Raw genomic sequence first — 20,446 nt, 5'->3', positions numbered from 1 at the left:
GCAGCACTCCTCCATACAGCTCTTCTCCACACCTTTTGGGGTTCAGCTCTGAATTATTCTTTATGGGACTTAATAAGTACTTGTATCGGTAGTCACTGTCGACAAGTAGCTAAAGTTTACTACTCATGCTAGTACTTGGTGCATCCCTACTAAATACATGATAAGCATGAAAACTAGGCACAAAACTAAGGAAAATGAGTGATTGGTAGACAATTTTTTTGCAAGAAATAGGCTTCATGAAAACATTTGAATAGTTCCATGTTTAAAGGAACATTCATTTGTGGGATAAGCAGAATAGCGCATTTATTTAAAGGTAGCGTGTGAGGGATGTATACAGCCACCACAGCCTGGTGCCTCCTGTTGTTTCTGCTCACCGGCCTGCACACAAACAAATATTTTTGCAATCAGCGCTTGTCACAAGTCGGCCATCGTTGTCGTGTCGGTCGTTGTGAAAAGAACAAGCTGATCCCGCAAGTGTTTACTGCAGCTCAGAACTGCTGGCTGTTTTTCGTTCAGACTTCAGCTATCCAAACAAGAGTTAATGGCAGAAATAAAGTGCCTCTGCCAGAAATACACGTTCCTTGAAATGTGACAAGAAACGGTCTGCCAAACACAGAAATGCTTCCATGTGTGTTCCGTTTAGATAGAACAGGTAGCAGTGACGCACCGGATGCTACACTAAATACAACTACACTCTTAAATATCTTTAATTCCCTGGTCGGTAAATGCTCGTATCTTTTAATTCCCACAATCAAGTTTGTTCCATTGACTTTCTCTTAATTGTAAGCTGCGGCCTTATCTGGAAACAAGCCCAGTGACATGACTGGAGTCATTTCCACAGACGAAGGAAAGCTCCCTCAGAGCCACAGACGACATTATACAACTGTTTTCGCAGGCTGAGCTCACCTCTTCTGTTTACTTGATTTTATAAAAGCCATTCCTCTTGGTAATTATAATTTCTGTATATGCTGGAGTGTCATGTATTCAGACTGGATTGTGTTTGAGGTGCTTTAAGAGCCGACTTTGTTTTCTTTCCTGCCACAGTCAAACCTCTACCCGGCTGCAGCCATTGTGCCTCTATTACATCATGTTGTTTGAAGGCTCTGTTGTTTGACTGTTTATCTACTTTTTCAAAATGCAATACTTCTCGTGCCACTTGAAAGTTTATCCTGGCTTTAAGATCTTTAATGATGTGGCGAACACAGCGTCCTTGGAGTGTACCTCATCACTGACATGTTAGCCGTAGTTACCCAGCTGCAGCCTGCAGGAAAACGCACGACTTTGAGCATTTACTGATAATCTAACGTGAGCATACGCATTTCATTAAAACACAACATTGACAATGCATGTCCAATAATTGCATGACATTCCTTGCGTGGACGCCATCACGTTGGAATGATCTCAATCAATGCTCTACAGTCACTTCTGCTAAATTGAATCGTGCACAAACATGCGTTCTGCATCGACGGAGAGTCGATTTAACATCATAACACTTTTTTTCTTTGCTCATCTGCTCATTTATACACAAATGAAGTTCAGAAACTAAAGTATTTCCTGTAGTGGGCTGAGGCCCCATTTACAAGTTTTTTTTAGGGAAAACCTTTTTCATTTTTGTTTTCTAAAAGAAATGCATGTTCACATGCAGCAAAGGGTTACGTAACAATGTCTTTTTACACGGAAAAGGCAGAAAACGCTAAAAACAATGTGGTTTTCATGTTGGGCCACTAATGATGTTGAGTAGGCAGGCATTCATATGAACAGACGATACAGTCGGATTGCTATTACTGTGACTCTCTACCATTGGGAGTCATGACACTGAAGACAAACATAGTTGTTATTACTGTTATTGTTATAGCTGTTACTGCCCTAATATGAAAGGTGCTTCACACCTATTTCAAGCCAATGTTAAATTTTTTTTTTTTCCTTCGGAACAATAGAAATCTCACATTACATGCAAAGAAAAAGATGACAGTGATCAATATCCAACATGCAAAACCAAATATAAGGGGTGAGAGTGAAGATGAAACTTACGAATACTCCTCAAGCATCTCTACATCTACGAAAACGACGATCCCAACTCTGAAAATGTTTTGATGAAATAACAAAAAAAAAGCCACAGACAGACTTAAACCTGCCTACTAAATATGTAAACAAAATTCGAATTGATGGGGAACAAAATAAAGCCAACGCATAAATGCTGCCATAACACAATAATGTCAGACATGGAGGATAAAGCAAGGAATTTCTGCAGATTATAAGCAAACAAATCTATACAAGATTGACCTAAATACTTAAAAAGAAAAAAGAAAAGAAAAAGAAAAACAAGCTGCAGATTGAAATAGCATGGAGAGGGCCTTGTGGTGATAAAAGTGGAGCTTGTATCGGAGTGAATCTGTGTTTTCACAGCAGGAGACATGCAAGTAAACTTCTCCTGACACATGCTGCAGACATCCACAGAAATCACATCTGGAAAGCTTGTTTTGTTCAGGTCAGCGTGAAAATGAGAAAGGCTTCTCTCCTCTGGTTAATCATATCTTTTCATATTTGTAAATTCAGGCAAAATTAAAACCGAGATGTTCAGCAACACTGAAGAAAACGTCAACATTAAGTCGCACTGAAATCAAGAACGACCTACGTCATTAAAAGGCACTCTCGGAAACAGAAGAGATCCTCAACAGGATTATGAGGCTGAATGTAGAAAATCAGTTTTTACTCAAATAATGACATTTTGATAGTAACTGGAAGTTTGTTCAATGACAACCAGTATATACATCTTGCAAAATGCTGATTACATGATTGGATCATAAAAACACTTAATATATTTTTGAAATAGTCAATTTGAATGCTTTTAACTGCAATAATAGTAATTTCTAACATTTTTACTTCAACAATAAGTTTTACTTTAACAATAGTACATTTGAATGTTTTTCACTTTCAGAATAGTATTTCTTTAGTGTTTTTTTTATTTATTTACATTTTAGATTTTAAATAGTAAATTGTACAGTTTTTACATTTTTGACTTTAATACTGTATTAGGAAATTGTAACATTTTGACTTTAATAATGACACATTTCTACATTTTGGATTTTAACAATAGTAACTACAACATTTTTGACATCAATTTTAGAATATTGTAATGTTTTGACTTTAACAATAGTAAATTCAAATGTTTTTGACTTTAATAAGGAGTAATCTTTTGTGGGTTTTGTTTTTACTTTAGAAAGAAAACATTCTTACACCTTTGACTGTTTGACCTTGCAAATATAGTTTGGCTTGGTTTATATACTTTGAATAAAAGTCCATTTTATCATTCATTATGAGTTCATCAATTTAAAAATCTTCATAACTGAATATAACAAGTTATTAAAGGTGGTGTATGGAATAATATCTCAAATGTGTCTTATGATGTCATTGATACGTTACTAATGTGTTGCTTAAAGTTTCAGCACATGCAGAGTAATTCCTGATAAACATCAGTAAAATGCTTTGTGACATCCATGTAAGGTTGTTAGGAGCTTAATGATATTTTAATATAATTATGAATTGTGATGAAGAGTTTCTGTTTGCTGTGAGTGAGATGTCCATCTAAGTAGGATCAAGTCAGAGCATCTAAACTCTTGATTTGCAGAAATTAAGCACGTGAGGCAACTGATTAAGGTTACATGACATAATATGCAGCCCAGAACTGATATCCTTCATGAAACATTATTGTTACGTTGCCACTGAATTCGGAAATGTGTTAAATAGTTATCATATAACATAATAAACACCTTTAACCTTTCAAGGACCTTATTATACACCGTCATAAATGATTATGACTGTTTATAGTCTATTTTATGAAGAATTATCAATACACTGTAGGGGTCTGTGGATGTCTGCATAATGTATTATACAGAAAATTCTCAGGGTGACTGTTAAATTTAATGTTGTGCTTAAAAAGTTTTTTTTTCTCTAAATAAACATCCACTGTTACCCCTCTGCGACAGTTCCCAGTGGAAGTCATTTAATGTGAGTAGCTGCTCTATCAATGCACTCTGCTGGGATCTCTCAAGAGGAAGAAGATGAATGGTTACTTAACGTTAGACCTAATTTGCAGTTAAGTTATCTCCTGTTTTAATTCCAAGTTTACGCGACAAAAAGGAAAGCTGTACCTCCACTGTGCACTTTTCTTTTGCCATCTCGTTTTGTCTTGTGATTTTCCTCACTTAAAGTTGCTGAATCAGATCATTTCTGCAGAGAAATTACAGAATTACCTAGTTTTTAATGTTAACCTTAAGCTGCAGTTTACGCTTTCACTAAGTTATTGGTTATTTACTGGTTATTAGAACAAAATCTGTGTTAAATAACTGTTAAAGTTAAATAAATCATACTTAAAATGTAGCAATTTTTCTTAAAAAGAAAGGAAATATCTTCCTTGACATTGTCAATCTATCAAAGACATTTTGATCCCTTAAACCTCATGGAGAAGATATTTTCTATACTATCATTATCATTCAAACTTGCGCTGAGGGGTGATGATGTCTTTTTTTATTTATGTTCTGCTGTACTGAGAAAGAACACAGAGATCAAGATGGCCATCAGCAGGCCGGCGGAGGGCAGCGTATAATAGTGGGAGTGATTTATTATGGGGCTACTTTGAGGATATAAACACCACTACAGACAAAGGTCATCCAAAAAAGTAAGTTTGTCAGCTCTTTTTGGACTTTGATGACCGTAGATTAGAAGAAAATCTACATTCTTCAAGGTCTTTTTTCATAGAGAACATATCCAATCACTTTTAGGTTTAGATGAGCTTTACCTTGTGTAGAAATTTTGATTATTTAATCGTGTATCCCAGCATTATCAATGGGATCCAAGTTCTATGTGTGCCAGACTGCCAGCATTACGTTTGGCACCAGTTTAACAAACGTCGGTGTGAACTGTATCGCCTATATGTTCCACAAGTTAACACCCCTCCCACACGACAACCCAGTTGTCACTGTGTAATTCTCTGTCAAACGACGTGCCCAGCCATGCATTAACCAGTGAGCGCACCGTGTGGCACACCCGTGACTCCTACTAAATGCAAATTGTTGTCTTACAGCTTCCGTCTGTGTGCGTGTTAACAAACCAGGCGTAACATTGCCGGCACATTGCGTTCCCTTCGGACAGAGTCGGTGTGGCTGTTTGCTTCATTTTCAGCGTTTACACTAAGCCGCTTCCTGTGGTTTTATATGAGAAATAAAAAAAACGCTGACACTTCTTTCTCATCTAATTCTCTAAATGTGGAACAATTTCTTTGCACTTTTACCGAGGCCAATAATAGTTTTTGGTCTCTTTTCCGGAGCGGGCGTCATTCTTGAAGCAGTTTTCGATGGACTATAAAGGCTTCAATTAGCTGGCGATCAACACAGAAAGATCTCCAGTTTGTTTAGGGATTATTTTGCTTATTTTCCGTGCCAGTTTCTTTTTTGGAAGTGTCGCGTGTTGTGTAGTGCAGCAGGAAAAGTCAAGTTAGAAGTCCAAAATACGAATCAAGTCGCACAAGATTGAATACAGTCAAAATCGGCTGGAGAGGAAAAAAGTAATTTATTCAGCCACTGACAGCATCATAATCAAACCGTATTCATGAGCACTTTAAATATCTTCAGAAATTACTTTTAAACCAGGTCAGTCTTTTTCTGTATTTTTTTGCTGCTCGCACAGAAAAATTATTGTAAAATCTGACTGCTGCAGCTTTGTCTATGTATACATTTTTTATGCGTCTTGTCATTTTGGACTCACCTCTCCACATGAACTGGAAGACGGTCTGAATTCGTCTCCTCTTTCTCAGTATATCTACGTCAGAGTCCGGGCAGGGAGCCCGCGCACTGGGATGATTTAGGATAATGGGCCTATCTGAGGATGTATTATCACTTCTGGAGGGGAAATTAAAAGCAACAAAGGTCAGGGGAAAAGACTCAAAGACTATTTTTTTCTTTTTTTAGACTTTGAGAGTTAAGGCAGCACTTAGCAGGAGTATTATTGCACTAACTATCCGTGTTATATGTATAAATGATAAAAGTCCTTTGACTGATGCGTGTTAACTAATGTTACATTTATTTGTGAGTTTCCATGGATTCCAGGATATTCAAAGGTTTACAAATAGCCAATGAAGCAGGTGTTTTGTTGTTTGTGAAGTGACAGAGTCGTTTTGATTATCGTGCAGTGGTATCTGTGCATTTTCACGGAAACGATGACAAATTTGAGCTTTTGTTTTTTAAAACTGTAGTCAAACATGTTTTACTCAAGGTGCGTGAGATGTACACAATGACGTTTTGGCTCGTGCACCATAACTGCTGAGTCAGGCCACAAAAACTGAAGTAACAGCTCCTTCTGGAAGTTACAATAAAAAAAAAAAGAAGAAAAAAAAAGTTTGGTTTTAATTATGTACACCGAGAGGAAGAAGTTTGAATGCCTTTTATTTTTCTTGATAAGGATTTAATTGCACTTTGCTCACCAATTGCCTTGTCATGTAATCTCCATGAATTCCCATTTTTTTTGGATTTCAGCCCCAATTGCTTTGACTGAAACTCTAAAAGCATAACTGTGACAAATGCCCTCATGTGCCTGTACACTCACGTGTCATGCATGATGCTTACAAACTACCAAATGGGGTTCAAATGGATTGCTCTGTCTTGAGCCGGGAGGTTTTGTCACAAACAGGGACAGAACCACCAGCCCTGGGATGAAAAATTCGACCAACTGAGTCTCACCTGACAATCTAAAAGCATAACTGGGGGAGCAATGGCAACTGTTTTGTGCTATTTAAAACATCTGATATAAGTAAAATTGGATGTAAATGGCTCCTGGGCCAAAGAGCACTTTGTCGATGTCTCTGAGACGCAGACAGTTCGAACATAATGTCAGTAATTTGACAACCTGGGAATGAGAACAGATTGGAGGGAAGTTGTACCGATGTTCCACGTACAGTCAGGTCAGAATAATATAAAAGCATTGGGATTACTTTCTACCGTTGAACAAACGTAAAGGGCGAGAAGAACAGTGTCAGATGCATAAATTTTACAGTGGGGGTTAATCTAAATGAAATCTGGCTCACCTTGAAGTCATTTGAAGCACCAGTATATTGGCTAGATAACATAACCTTGGGGAAGTAGAGCTCAAATAAGTTTTGGTATCTGATAATGTAACAACTCCGTCAAAAATACCATCAGTCTGTGATTAACAGTGGGCTGATTTATTTCACAGATTACTTTGAAGTTACTGACCAAAAGATGGACCACAGGCTTTTTAAACATTGTATTATTTTTTTTATTTGTATCTATATTTTCAGAGAATAAAATGAGAGTCTGGATATGAGATTTAGCTTTCGTCTGAGCAAACAGACTTTTATTGAATGCTGTAACCTCACGACTGAAGCCAGTCAAGACAAGGCTTATTACAAACAAGCAGTGTCAACACGACATTTCCCAGGAGGACTTTCATGTTCGGGGCGTTCCTGTGCTACAGTATACCATCAGTCACAGAGCTGCTGACTAAACAGCTCGCCAAAGCCGACATGAGAACTGAATCAATATTAATTATTTCCCTCTCTCTCTCTCTCTCTTTCTCAAAGAGCTCCTCAAACTGACTGTAGTTTTCAGATATTCTGCATTGTACAAGCAATAGTAGGAAGAATGTATTGACTTATTCAAATGTGAATAAATGTCAGTGGAATTGTTTTTCTAAATGTTGAATTATTAGATGAATTAGAGGAATGTATCGGTGTTGAAAGATATTATTTCAGTATTTCATTACTAATTGGTTCAACGGATGTCTGGCATTCCTTCCAATTTATTGAAATCATTTATCTTGTCCTCTATTAGCTTTGCCTGTTTCAGCAATATCTTAAAGAGTATGACGGTATTCTGTAAAGAGACTCTTATTTCCCCTTAAGGTAAGGTTCACTTCGACTCTTGTTTAAAGAAAAATTAAGATAGTGTAATGAAGCTTAAAGAAATCCAAAGCCAGAATAAATTATGTTACTATGGTTATTTTTGGAAGGTTTCTAAAAGCTTCCTCCCACATGTAGCTGCCAAAGGTTTAATCCCATAGATATAGGTCGCGGATGTTAATGCACATGGCTTCACATTAAAGCCAAGGATGTGATGCAAGAATATTTAAATCAGCTCATTTCTTCAGCCGAAATCAGCAGGAGGTGGAGTGAACAGAGACCGTCTTTGGTCAGATGATTCCATGCAATTAGGGTAATATTTTCAGTGTGTGTCCCAAAAACATGTGCAATTGCATTTGTTTTTGTAGAAATGGTTGCAATACCGTATGACTTACCATCGATTAGCTCAGACCTCCTTACACTGGAGACGTTTTCAACCCCACAATATTGTTTACACTGCATTGTTTTCAAGTGAAAAAGGAAAGCCTTTGTTGTGTGTTTGTTTATACGGTGACTGTTCAGAGTCACTGAAAACTCAACTTTTTGAAAACCCCTTTGGATCATATTGAAATGCTCTGTCTCCATAAAAAAGGTGGGGGAATTCAACTTGTTCCACGGCAGACATGCTGCCAGCAATCCAACTTCATCTTCTTCTTCTTCTTTACTGTAGTTTGCATCTGTTGCATTACTGCCATCTGTTGGTTCTATTGCTCTGTTGTTTCCCACCGCTCTGGTGGAGCTTCATCATTTGTCCACACGAATGTCTGTGCACTCGCCATTATTAATATTTATACTGCAATGTTCTCGGTGTGCATGTGTGTTATTTTACAACAAAAACAAAAAAAACAGCACCCCCTAATGGTTATACAAGAAAACTGCATCGTATTCAGCATTTCTCCCATTAACATGTAAAAGGACATCCTTTCAAAAAAAATAAAAATAAACCATGTGCTGTGTAAACGTGGACTTTTTCTGAAATTAAATAAAATAATAATAATAAAAAAAAAAACTGTTTTCACTCAAAATTGTTGCGTAAACGTGGTCTGAGTTAAAACGTAGTGTCTCTGAAATGGATGTTGTACTTGTCCAGAGGAAATAATAACATTTCTAAATTATTTAATGTTCTGTCCTTCAATTCCATGTTAAAATGATACTTACATTTCTCCCACTATTTGTTAGTTTATCTTGTACTCTGTGCCAAAGGTTCACATCCATGTATCTGCGTTAAAACAATGCTGATTAAAGATGAAACATCTGTTTGTTTGTTTTTTAAACAGATCATGATATGAATTATGCTAGACATATCAAATGACTAATTATTATGGATAAGATAAGGTAATCCTTTATTCATCTCACAAATTGAGAAATTTACAATAATCAAAATTAAAAATGATTCAGGATGTATAAATCCTAAGCATTGTGTGAAATTTGAATAAAATAGTCCCTACATAGATTGCTAATTATATTATTATTACATCATTTTTTAGATTATTATTGGGGATTTACTGAACTCAAAATATTGTCCACTAAATAAATTGTATTTCTTTCACCCAGCCTCTTACTATAATTCCACATTAAAGCTGTAGCTATTTATGCATTTTCATGACATTTGACGTTGATGTTCATATGTAAGAATTTGTCTGGCACATTATTAATTCAGCATGAATGACAGAGATTAAAAAGAAGGTTCGTAAAGAACAACAATATGGTTTGCCTTGATGTCGTTTTTAATAGCAATAATTTGAAATAAAATGCTTTTCCCCTATCTTATTGGCTCAGACTTACCCTCACACATTCAGTGTTTCGATAAAGCACTGTGTCGGTATCAGTAAAACCAGCGACACTTGGTGTCGGAGTATCACACATTAACAGAACATAGACACTGTTGGCACTATGACAATCCAAGTGAAAATGCGTAATTTTGGCGTTTTCATTTCAGAAACATTTTGCGTTGACATGGTGAGGTTTTGAAAACTAAGTCCATTTCCATGGAAATGCTAAAAAACGTGTAATTGGCATGCCAGACCACAGGTTGGCACTATTGACTGTTTTGTGCAGAGGAATCTGCAATAAACAATAACAATGGTAGTACATGGACATTCGTATGGACAGACGACCAAGTTGGATTGTTATTACAGTGACTCTGAACAATTAATCGATCAAGTCGCAGGAGAATATGACCTGGAAGTCATGACACTCTGGAGGAAAACCGTGTTGTTATTATTCATCTATTTGTGTGTATGCAGAAGAACTATTTACTACAGCAGTGATGCACATGTGCAGTAGCAGCATTTGATCAATTTTGTATTTTTCCGCGTTTAACTCAAAAAGTTGCGTTGACAGTGACTCCATGTAAATGGGACCTTAGACACCGTGTACATGAGAATGATTGACTAAAACAAAACAAAAGTTTGCCGTTTCCACTTGAAGCCTCGACATTGTTTCACAGTCTGTGATGTGTTTCTACAGGAAGCTTAAAAGCAGATGAATTCAAATAAGCATGTGGTTGTTTGTCCCTCTCTGTTTTTGCTCTGTTTCACATTTCAGCAGTGTTCAGCACGTCCTTGATTCTCCTTGTAACTTTGTCTCTCTCTCCATCTCCTAATTTGTAAAACTGCTCCCAACAGTTGCCACCACCACTGCTTCCCCGGTAGCTTTTCATTAGCCTTACCCACCGTCGGCGGACACTGACTTTATTGTTGTCCATCTTTTGTCATTACCTCTCAGTCATTATCTTGCTGCACTCGCTTGAAATGTGACTCGGTGCCCTTTCATGTGTCCATTCAACACAGCATTTCATAACAGGCAATACTTTCTGTGGAAAAATGAATGCCACTTCAGGAACACTTTCTATTAACATAATGAGAAAACACTATGCAGGTTGTAATGTCCTTTGACAAAATACTTCATTAATGTTCCCAGCTCCATCCATTATGGGGAAATAATATTATATAGCAGTTAGCTAGACAACACTCTACTTCAGGGCAGGTTACTAAAAAAAGAAACTTTCAGCTACCCTTTGTATTTCATGCACTTCAACCAGTATGTCTATGAGGCTGATGGGCTCTACATCCATCAAGACTATTACTAGAATTTGATGAGATTGTTTTTTCTTTTCTTTAATTTGGTCGAGTGGAGTTGGAGAGCTGAAGTGCTGCTGTCTCTCCTCTGGCTCACTTATCCAGCTGATAGCTTCTGCATTACCTTTATCCATCTGTTTACACGACAATGGTGTGTGGTTTTATTACAGAAACAACCAGCAGCTCGTGACCTGGCATGCTAACTACTTTTTTGTTGTTATTGTTTTCAAACCTTGCAGTGTAAACAATAAACCTTTCTGAAACAAAAATGCAAAAACATTGTGTTTTCACAAAAAAAGGGCCACATACTCATCAGTGCCGTTACCATTTCACTAAACTTCTGTTGACTTATGTAACATGAACGATGCCCAAAAGGATGTAAATCACTACTGGCTCAGCTGATGTGTCCAAGTAACTCTACAATGGAACTGTTATGTGCATAGTTTTAAGACAGCACTAACTGAGGACTCACTGGACTGGTTGTTGCATATTTTATATATAATATAAATTATTACATGATTTCAGGAACTGTACTTGTTCTACAAATCGAATGGAGCACAAAAAGGTGGCACCATCAAGCTAGTTATGACCAAATTATCTTTTCATAGTCTGCTCCTGTTGTTACTCTAATTATTTTCTAAGCATATTTCAATTATTGTTCATTACACCCAGGAACAATTCCGCTCTTAAAGTTTCTCCTGTTTGTAGTATTGCTGTGGTTTGAGGACCATCGTCTCAGTCCAAGCTGTGCTTTCCTTGGTGCATTTTTTCCAAGGAGAAACACACTTCAGACGCCGTCCATCAGCACCCTGGTACTGAATTTCTTCCATGCGAGTCTTCAGACTTTTCTCCTCTGTGTGTACATGTGTTTATGTGTTACGATGAAAGACGTACTATTAATCCCTCACATGAATTCTGCTCGGTTATTGAGTCAGGACTAAGGGCTCATTGTGATCACAATGGGTCAATCAGTCGTTCAGCTGAAAATCATATGTGACTGAACAGAATACAAACAGTGTTTATTAAATTCTTAAATTGTGTTGGAGTGAAATCTCAGCAGTTTAAATGTTTGACAAGTCCTTTTTTTTTTGGGGGGGGGGGGGGGGGGGGGTGTTTGTTTGGTACTTGAAACTTTGTTTTTGTTATTTTTCTTTTGTGATTCAGCATTTTCCGCCAAGCATTTCTTAAAGATTAGATCATTTTTCCAGTCTTTCTTTTATAAATATTTCATGCAAAATTTGATCCAGCTACAAGAAAAATGTTCAAGCATAATAATCTTAAGGATATGATTTGTGATGATGATTTTAAAGGATTTTTGCTCTTTCTTTTGCTCCTAATTCATACCTCTATTTTTTTCTATGCCCACCAGCAGTATTTGAGAAACAAAGCAACTATTTTTTCCCCCATCTTTTTTTACTTCATCTTATTGCTTTTATGCTTCTGACTTCAACCCACTGGCCACCAGGTATGAAATAATGTCAAAGTAATGAAGTGAAATACTTCCCGTTTTAAAAACATCTTTTTTTTTTGGAGCAGATTTATTATGCTTTTCTCCTGTGGTAACTTTCAGCCTGCCTTGATCTTCTGTACATGAGTAATAGACTTATTGTCTGTGGACCGAAAAGCCGAGCAGCTCCAGGTGTAAACACAACCTTTGTCCAAGAATTATTGCAAATCAGTGCTGCGACACACCCTACACTCACTTTCTACCTCCGGGCGGACATCTGGAGCAGCGGAGCTCCACTCTGATTGGCCAAATATGTTGATTTGCACAGTGCATTAAAACATAACTCAAACTGGGTGTTTCATGATGTGTGTGTATGAACCATGTTGCGATGACGATAAATTTGCAATATATTGTGCAGCCCCAGTGATTATGACAGGAGCTTTGAAATAAACCTGTCAGCACTGGAGCAAGTCTTCAATCTGAAACTCGTCAGAGTCATTGGAAGGAAAATCTGAGGCAATTTAGCAGCAATGTGAATTTGCTTTTCCTAAACAGAACAACCCATTAAATTGTGTAGAGAATCTTGCAGTTTTGAACCGTGGATGATAGACCTGGATTTTCCAGACTGTGTAAAATGCTTCCTTTAAGAGTACGCTGATTATTCTCTCATGTCTAAGACAGCTTGTATGTCCGTCAATGTCTAAGATATAGTTTATGGCCACCTTATCTGACAATTCTCATGTGATTTCAGTGCTTTAGTTGCATTGCATCTGCAAATTGCTCCAGTCGTAAATTCATAAACTGTGGTTCAGGATGACAAACAGTGATAATGCGTTTTCCTGCCATCAGGTAAACCTTCTTATTTGGGCTTTAGTCGTCACACAATAGTGTAAGAATTTAAAAAAAAAAAAGTACTTCACTGAAGATATGGATACAAATGTCATTGATAATGTACTCAACAGTTTATTGTATTCACTATAGTGCTATGTTGTTTGTTACAACAAAGGTAATTAGAAACATAAAGAGATTTTAAATCGGCATTCAGGAAAACCAGTTATTATTAAAACAAGGGTTTCTTTGGAAATGTATTTTCAAGGGGAAACAAAATAGAATAGAATATTTCTATTTAAGACGTCTTTGATTAAAGTTCCAGTGTAATTGAAGTATCTGATGGCTGGGCCTAGTGTCCTCTTTTGTTTTGGAAACCAAGCTATGGACACCCTGTGTTCATTTTCTAGAGTCTGGCTTTGGGTTGCCTGCCTTACCTTGTGTTCTGAATGTCAAAACTGATAACTGGCTCAGACACACAAGCACACACACTCACTCATTCAGGAGTGTTGAACCTTGATCAGCTCATCTTGTTCCCTTTCATTATTTTAAAAGGTCTGTTATGATTCAAGCGAATCGAGGACGCGCCTGCTCAAATTCAAACAGCTGTCAACATCAACTTTAAAACATTAATTTTAACATTTCACCTCAAGGTCTGTGACATCCAACCCAGACTATGGACTGCACCTACGAAAGGTCGGATTGAATAAAAACTGGCACAGACTTGAGATTACACACTTGCATATGTGGCAGTGTCGGTGTCACACATGTGTAAAATTACATGTTTCTACACTTCCCATAGAGTGCATGAAAATGTATGTAAATCATTACATCCAAAAACATTTGAAGCTTTGAACCAAGATGTTGCTGTCTTTGTGAGAAGAGGCATTTCTGCAGTGGGCTTCCCACGACTTTTATTGTAGGACTTTAATTATAACTGTATATAGTTTGTAACTCAAACTTTGACTTTAAGACATATCATCTCCCCTATTGCGTATCTTTATCCCTGTGAATTTTGATTTATTTGCTGCAATGCTCTGATATATTTGCTAGTTACCTTCAGTGATATATTCAACTCAATGGTCTAACTTTTCATTTTACGTTTTTCCGGGGGGGGTTCAGCCCTCCATCTGATCGAACCCAAACATACACAAACGTGGAAAATATGCTAATTTCCTGGAGCTCGATCTCATATAAAACAAAAAGTATCATCCAGTCAAGAAACCGTCACTATAATACACCTGTGCACAATGTCTCTCACAGTGTTGTTTTAAGGTGATCATGTGATAAACACAAATTCGGAGCAGCTCAGTCTTTGCGTTGGACACTTCATGTCCACTGCATTAGTAACAGCACCACAGCATATTAGGTAAGTAGGTTGTATAAACACTTGAAATCATAAATTAAGAGGCACAGGATAAAAATATCACTGGTAGCCCTTCCTTTTTTCTTTTTTCTACTCATGAACTAGAAGTACTTTGAAAATTGCATCTTACAATATATCCCATATCATGGACCTGAGAATGGCATGTTTAAGCTTTACATACTGCCTCATTATGCAATTCCTCATTCATGCGAAGCCTAGGGGACTAGAAAAAAAACAAACAATAACTACAATTTAGAAAGGTTCCCTTCTGCCAGAGAGTACCTTTCAAAAATTATACATGACTCATATAGCTGACCTTATGGCGATAATGTGCTTTTAGATTTATGTTTCACTGTTCTTTCATGTGATCTCTGTATCCTTCTTTGAGTGCAATTGTGTTAAATTATAGCCCAGAAACATCTCTGCTTCAATCAAACCTTCTGCAGAGCGACAAGGGGAGAGGAAATCAAATGACAGCCAAGACTGAAGAGGGAGGTAGACAAAGGAGCCAGGAGGACCAGAGGGAAGGTGCGTGTGAAAGGGGGGATGAACGAGGGGATGGAGTGCATCAGTCTGTGTACCTTGAGGCCAAAGTCTGAGGGGAAAGGCCTATAATGGCATGCGCTAGTGTGAGCTAGGCTGGATGGTTGCATACTCGACAAGGTCCCCAGGGCCAGTGTGAGCAGAGCTTCGCGGGCTGGGGGAGGAGGCCAAAGCTGCAGTATCCAGCTCCGCATACTGGACATCACAGTCCTTGTGGCCAGAGTTCTGGAGACAAGAGAGGCGAGAGGTGTGTGAGGAGTGAGTCAGCCAAATAATGAGAGTGAGAGCGACAGATACGTTGAGCGAGACAGAGAAAGACAGAGTGAGAGAGAGACAGAGAGAGAGAGAGACAGAGAGAGATGTAGAAAAAATGTGGACTGGAGGTTGGACGGTCATGAGGATATTTGTGAGCAGCAGTGTTAGAGAAGGGAGACAGGAAATAATGAGTTCACACGAAAAACACAAATAAATGTTTCAGAATGGCTGAAAGTGAAGAGCCAACAGAAAAGATGGGGGAAAAAAAATCATAACAGACGGAAAATAGATGTAAAACAATGCAATGCCGGTTAGAAATGAGAAGGACCTCGTCTTTGTTTACCGTGCACGTAATGATATTCCTGCAATATTCTGATTAGTGCATGTTCTTATTCAGCCCCAGATGTTTTCAATATTTTCTTCTTCTTCTTCCCAGAAACTATGCTTCGCTCTGAGTCGATGGCCATGAAAACTGGATTCCAACTAAAATAAACACTGTAACTAAACAAGCCAGACAGAGCGTGCACAAGCAGAGCTCTAATGTGTGGATTATGGTTAATGCATGTCTACACAATCTTACCAGCTGTAAAGCTAGCGCTCTATACAGCTAGATCTGTGCATCAACCAACTGATTACCGTCGTGCAGCACAATGAAGGTACTCGTGCAGCCGAGCAGCATGCAAATGAATATGTGATGTGGTTTCCTTAATGCTGGAATATCAGCATGCATGTAAACGCAGACAAAGACTTTCATTCAACCAGCATCTGACCACCGAGCACAACCAGTCCGATGGTTGACTGGCTGATTGACTCGGTGAGCAATTGGCAGAGTGGATCATCGAGTAAATGACCCTAATGGGACAATCAATATAAGAAAATGGAAGCTTTCAGCTCTGGTTGTCCAATCCCACAGATAGTTCCCATATTGCCATGTTCTTCTTTAGTCATGTCGAGAAACAAAAGAATAATTTCAAAGACAATAAATGATTCAGACATTCGTAAGCAAACGGTGTACAAATACATTTGAATGAATTTACCATCACCAACATGTAAGATGGACAGTGCTTGAAAGCCAACGTGAAACAGACAACATGTAAACAAAGAAGGTTTTGATTTCCATGGCTCCTTTCCTGAATGAATGTAACCGTTCGTCAACCGAGAGACCGTATTTGGTAACTTCACCACTTTGTGTTTCTTCCAAAATAATGAATGACAATCATCCATCCATCGGTCTTCATCCAACCTCTCCAACAAGCACTTTCCTCAATCCCAGCTGACTGTGGGCGGGGAGGGCAGAGTACAGGCTGGCCAGGTTTCCAGTCCATCACAGGGAAAACACAGCGAGACAATCACACACACTCACATTCACACCTACGGGCAATTTAAAGTCACCAATCCATCTAAAATGTGTGCTTTTGGACTGTGGTGGGAAACTGAAGAAAACCCACAATCACATCCAAGCTCCATACAATTTGCACATTGACGCTGTGCGGTAGTAGCGCTAACCATGAGGTAACTGCTGTCTAGAAGGAAAGCATCTCCTCCACCCAGCCATCACAACCTATTGTTTTATCTTGAAACGTGACAAAATCTCGGTTTTAAAAGCATTCTGGTAGATGTTCTGTCTGCATCTTAGACTGAACCAATGCACTGGACATATTTCATATTTATGCCCCATTCACTTTGCAAGTCAGCTTTCTTTCAAATGATACATCATGTTACCATTAATTTATGCAAATCTTGTGAGAAATGTGTCACATTTTGAAATTGTATAAGCTACAGTTGGTGAAATGTTTAATTTTGATATATTTAATGCATTATGACATGTTTCAGTATGTATATATGTCATATTGTATGTGTGTATATTACCACTGATGACTAACTGGTAGCCTGTCCAGGATGTAGTTTACCTCCAGTAGCCTGAAAGATGAATGAGTCCCACTCAATTTGATGTAATATAAGTATAAGTATTTTGAACGAGATTTTCAGTGAGAGCGCTCTAAAGCTAAAATGCCTTATTTTGTAAGTATTTTTACCCCATCTAGTTAGATTACCCGACCATAGAGGTGCTGTGGCCATGAAATAACAAGCACTCTTATAAAAAGGAAAACAAAGTAGCTGCTTCCAGTACAGAGGAAGTGAATCGAGTATCAGACTTAACTGATGTTTGTATTACCGACAACCTACAATCACAAAGCTAATGGAGGAGTTTTCCATTTTGCTAGATATGCTGTGAAGTGTGAAAAAAAAAAAAAAAAAAAACCTCCAGAATAATACATTTTTCTCCACTTAATTTAGTTTACTGACTTTGATGAAACCGGTGGATTAAAATGGAGAGTTTTGACTCTTGTGTATCCAAACCAAAGAGATTCTTCCGCTGGACGGTGAAGGGCTGTGAATAAGGAATGCACTGGGATCACATGAGCTGTCCCTTACTGCACCCTGTGTACCTTATTTCCATCTGAGAAAGGATTACATCGGCGTGATTGAAGCTTGTACAGTTTCCCATTAATAATTTAAATCTACTTTGCAATCTCTCCACAATTGCATATTTCCCTCCACCTCCCACACTCACTGGATATTTAAATATCTGGGATATTCGTCATGACCGGAGTGCAATCAAGGGGAAAATTACAGCCACATCGCATTCAAAATTGGCAGATAGTGTTTTGCCCCGAGAGAATCATCATTAGTAACACTCAACGCTCAGCAGTCAATGCATGTCTCTCACAAATAGTGTTTTGAAAACTTCAGTGATACCCTATCCATCTTAAGAGCAGCCATAAACTTCAATTTGAGTGGAATGTTATCAGAGATAAGCAATAAATCTAAGGAAAATCTACCCTCAGTGTCCAAGGATTATCGGAATTAAACATTCGGTCTCTTTGAGCATAGAATTAAGACGGTAGTTTAACATCCTTGAATAACTACACAGAAAATCAAAATCAATCCGCCCAGGGACAGGAATGATAGTAATTGACTTATGCCTGCCTGTTCAGTGCAGTTAGGAGGAGTCACTTAGAAAGTGATGGCAACGTGAAAAGTGAAGAAGTTTCAACAAGCTTTGCTGTGACGGGCTAACTGATGACACGCTGATGTGGCAACGTCTGTGTACTCCAAAACTGAAATATAGGTATTAAAATAAGCATAATCATGTTTGGCATATAATTTATTTGTTGTGGCAATTCTTCCTATGTCAATGTATTATTGTGGCTGCTCTTATTTCATCATACTGTGTCATAATTCCTCTTTTACAAGAGGCATGGCTGTAGTTTTAAAACATTTAATAATTGAGCAAAACAACTTGTTCATTCAGCCGTATCCACACAGAAATCTGATCACAAAACATCACTTCACAAGTTACTATTGGGCTCGAATCCAAAAGAAATCGGGCTGTTTATACCAGGGGTGTCAATCCAATTTTACTACACAATTTCATCTCAAGTGAGCCGGACCAGTAATAAATTTGATTATTATTATATAAATAACTAGAACTATAAATGTCTGCCTTTGTTTGATGATGATACATTTTAAAACAATACAATTAAAATAACACTGTATCAGTTAACTAATACATATTCCAAATGTAACCTGACCTTAGAATCTGCGAGAATTCAATTTGCGTCTCTTTTGAATTTGTAAGGAAAATGCATTTGAGGGCTGAGCAGCAGAGCTGGGTATGTGGCTATATGTGCAGAGGTCTCATAGATTTCAGTATTTTTATGGGGCATTTGCTGAAATACTAGGAAATTAGAGTTGGTTTTTTTAAGAGAGTAGAAATAGGCTTATTCGGACTTTTACATTTTGAAAAGTGGGTATAAATGAATAGAGTTATGTGCTGGTTTTATATTTATGATGTGGCATATTTTTAATTTCAGAGCTTCCATCAAAAAACTGTATTTATGTATTTAATTTGGGTTGCTTTTAATTTTAAGAGATTTGCAAAAGGAATATCGAAGAAAAACAAAGCAATAATGTGCAAGGAAACACTGTGATATAAAGGAGGCATTTACAGTTAAATGAAGACATGCTGAAGTTATGGTGCTTTGTTTGTGTGAATTTGTGTGGATGTTGCACATTTTTCTTGTTTGGTTCATCCTTAAAATGTGAAAACTTGACACATTTGCATGAAATTCAATTAAATTCTGTTTGAGGTAATGACTATAAAATAAGTATGTCAGGATTGTAAAGTGATGATTTTAATTATATTATATATGGTATTAATCGACTTGACTGAACTGAAGTAAACGTAACACCTGTCACATGTCATTGTGATTTTTTGGGTTTTTCTCTTTTCTCTGTTAAAAGCACTGAGAAATGACTGCATTGTATTTGGTGCTATATAAATGCAGTTGAATTGAATTGAATTGAATTGTGTTTTTTTACAGTGTTTCCCAGCTGCTTACACCTAAAGCAAATGTTATAATTTAATTTTACACTTGCAACACCATGCCACCTCTATTTTGTCTTAGCATTGAATAGAAGAATAGATTAGAAGTACTTTATTGTCACTCTCCATCAATGTTAAAACACAGTGTTGGCAGCGGTGAAATGTTTTGACAGCAACCTCAGTGACAGCAATAGAAAAAACACACACACAGACAGTAGTAGTGTGTGTAGTTGTGATTGCACATTTAACAGCATTAATTCAACTAAAATATTTGCTGTTGACTTTGATATGTTATGGGCGGTCCACACGAGCTTGCATCCCCGACACCCAACAAGATTGCCTCAATGAAAGGCTGCAGAACTTTTCTCTGAGCTCTGATTGGCCAAAACATGACATTGAAGCCAAGCCCGGGCATACACATCCACTCTCACACAGTATACAAAAACAAGACAGGCGCATTGGGCAATTTTACAGATGTGTTCTAGAGTCAAGAAAATTAAAACATTTTTGGATTGACATGAGAAAATGTAATTTTGGCAACCTGAAAGATAGCAGAGCATTTGTTTATATTACAATTAAACACACACGCACACAAACTATTGGGAGACAAAAAGAAAGCCATTTT

At 37.6% G+C, this 20,446-nt stretch overlaps 1 protein-coding gene across 1 annotated transcript in view; it reads right to left on the bottom strand.

The window, feature by feature from the left end:
* Nucleotides 1-20,446, bottom strand: part of nectin1b (nectin cell adhesion molecule 1b) — a gene marked incomplete at its 3' end in the record, with an annotated part of 185,891 nt that overhangs the window by 965 nt on the left and 164,480 nt on the right.

This window comes from Blennius ocellaris, assembly GCF_963422515.1.
Source record: "Blennius ocellaris genome assembly, chromosome: 2".
Lineage (NCBI taxonomy): Eukaryota > Metazoa > Chordata > Actinopteri > Blenniiformes > Blenniidae > Blennius > Blennius ocellaris.
The sequence above is the reverse complement of the archived record's forward strand: the minus strand, read 5'-3'. Positions and strand labels throughout refer to the sequence as shown.